The sequence below is a fragment of the Nomascus leucogenys genome, chromosome 24 (genome assembly GCF_006542625.1).
Source record: "Nomascus leucogenys isolate Asia chromosome 24, Asia_NLE_v1, whole genome shotgun sequence".
Taxonomy (NCBI): Eukaryota; Metazoa; Chordata; class Mammalia; order Primates; family Hylobatidae; genus Nomascus; species Nomascus leucogenys.
In genome coordinates, this window is record NC_044404.1 from 9,760,805 (window position 1) to 9,763,851 (window position 3,047).

The window sequence follows — 3,047 nt, forward strand, 5'->3', positions numbered from 1 at the left end:
CAACAAAAACAGAGCGGACATAGGTCATGCACCTGTTGTCCCAGCTACTTGGAGGGGATGAGGTGGAAGGGGGTGCTGAGGCAGGAGGATCACCTGAGCCCTGGGAGGCTGCAGTGAGCCATGATTGCACCACTGCACTCCAGCCTGGGCAACAGAGTGAGACCCTGTCTCAAAAAAGAAACCAAAAACCAAAAACAACAACAACAACAAAAACCCACTGCCACCACCACCAACAAAAGCAAACCCAAACAAACAACGTGCCTCCCAAATCCAAGAAGAAGACTCATGTTCAAAGGTGATGGAAAATTTCAGGGTTGAAGTAGACAAGGAGTCAGAAAATAGGCAACACTACTGACCGTACCTGATTCTGGGTCCAGTATGTCCTTGGCAGGGTGCTGCATAGCGAAGGGAGGGGACCCGCTCTCTAGAAATGTGCCCTCGTTGGCAGATGGCCTTACTACTCCAAGAGCCCATTATCTGATCTGACCCCCTTATTGCCTTAATTACTCACTTTCACATCGATTCTCAACACCAGCCAGGTCAACAGGTTGCTGGCCAGCCCAGGCTCTCGCCTGAGCAAAAGGCAAAACCAGGGCAAAGCTTCAGATGTGATCTGCACAGCAGTTCTGCGGCGGGGCTGCTGGCATCGCGGCTTCACAGACGCAGTATGTGCACTGTATTTTAAGGAGCTGTGTGAGGCAAGGAAAGTCCCAGAGCTCTCCTGGGAAGCCCCAAATGCTCACCGCAGGGCAGTGAGACCCGTGGGGCTGGGAGCTGCCAGGAATGGTGGGCCCTCTCCATTTCACTGTGCTCTCCCCCAAGCACTCCTCTCTCTGACTCTCCAGGGCTCTTTCCTTCCTCCCTCTCTGGGCAGTCTTCCCCTCCCCCTTGGCCCAGGCTTTCTCTGAGCTCCTTTCCACTCCAGTTCCCCTCACCTGGGCTCATCCAGTCCTTCCAGGCTTCCATGACAGCCTGACATTTTGGTCTCTGCCCGCCTGCAGCTCCCTGATTCTTTCTGGGTCTCTCAATTCAGATTCCCAAGAAAAAATTCAGATGACCGAGTTCGTGTTTTCCTGCCAGTTTGATGTCGAGGGTCCCGCCCGGGCTTGTAAAGCGTCTTTCTCTCCTCAGCAGAGGTGGGACCTTGTGATTTACAAGGTGGCCCTTTCCACAGGGCTGGGAGTCAGCAGGTGGGCGTCACTGGTTTAGCAAGGACAGAATAGTAGGTTTCGCATTTTTGCAAATAAATGGTCCATAAGCTGGAGATTGAAGGATTTTTCCTCCAGTTCCCTCACTAACCAGCTGGGTGGCAATGATAAGTCACTTCCTTTTCCTGTAAAATGAGGGGTCTGAATAGATGCTAATGCCATTTGCTACATACACACCAGGCACTGCTCCAACTACTGCAGGCACATTTATTGCTGAATCCACACAAAGGAGGTGCTATCACTAACTCCTTTTAAAGAAAGGAGGCAGCCAGGTGCGGTGGCTCATGCGTGTAATCCCAGCACTTTGGGAGCACGAGGCAGGAGAATCACTTGAGTCCAGGAGTTTGAGGCCAGCCTGAGCAACATGGTAAAAACCTATATCTACAAAAAATACAAAAATTAGCAGGGCATAGTGGCATGCGACTGTGGTCCCAGCTACTTGGGAAGCTGAGGCAGGAGGATTGCTTGAGTCCAAGAGAAGTGAGCTGAAATCATATCATTGCACTCCAGCCTGGTGACAGACAGACACCCTGTCTCAGAAAAGAAAGAAAGAGAGAAAGAAAAGAAAGAGAGAAAGGAAGAAAGAAAGAGAAAAAAAGAAAAGGAAGGAAAGCTGAGGCACAGAGCACTGAGTTGCCCATGGTCACACAGTTAGCAGGTGGCACAGATCCTGTCTAGTTTCAGAATCCTTGTCCTTGAATATGCTTTGCTCTCTCTCTGAGATTCTTTCAGCTCTTGAGCTTTAGAAATGGAAGTTTCCAGCAAGTTCTTTGCAGCAGCTGCTGTTCTCTATTAAATGACAGCGCGAAATCTTTGAAATATTCGGGAGAGCCTAGGTTCACCGCTAACATCCTTGTTGTGAAGGCCTGCTGCCGTTTGCCATTCCAGGACCAAGTGGACAATGTGTTAAGCTAGGCCAGGAGGGGGTTCGGCTCCTCACAACAAGGCAGGGGCGGCCGTTTGTGTCCAGCAGCATGGTAGCCTCCCTGCGGGAGCTCCGGCTACCTTTTGTGTTTGACCTTGTGGAAGGGCATGGGAAACGCTGGCCTGTCAGCAGGCATAAACTCAAAAGTTTCTCCTTCAGCTAATTTCGGGGACTGTCTAGCCAAGTGAATACACAGGGTTAGGTAATCCATGGATCCTGCGAGGGCAATTGGCTGATTGGCTTAGGTGTGCCCAAGTGCCCTGCAGGTGTCAGAAGAAATCCATGCAGAAATGCAGACGCCCACACCAGCTTGAATGACATAAAGGCGCGCATTGGAATGTGGCTCATGAGCTGGGACCCAGGATAAACCACTGGTTTAAGGAGAGGACCGTGAAATGCCCAAACATGGAGGCCAGGCCATCTCCCTGGATGCCCGGCTGAGGGCAGCCACGTGTCTGCAGCGGTGGCTTGTGTCCATGACTGAGACGGGCAGGGTTTGCAGGCAGTGGTGATCCCGTCAGCAGTCCCCAGATCTCCAACATCAGGAGAAAAAGCATGGGAAGTCCGACGGTCCAGGAAAATCCTTCATCCTGCTTCTCCCTGTCTTGGGCCTTTTCCCATTTCCGCGGTCACTTGTTCACAATGGCTGCACTGTGTGGCCCTTCAGGTGTTCCTAAGACACTGAACAACCAAACCCATGGGCTGACCGGATATGAAATTGATGTGGGAGGAGGTCAGGCAGGTGCTGGGCTGCCTGGCCCAATGCACGGAGCCAGAAGTGCTGTTGTGGGGAGGGTGTTATTGTTTTAGTGGGAGCAGCAAAGGGTGGTTTAGCCAGCTGGGCGGATCACTTGTAAATTGTTATTTACAGTTTCTGAGCCTTTAAAAGAAGAGCTTCGCCGGAATCAGTCTTC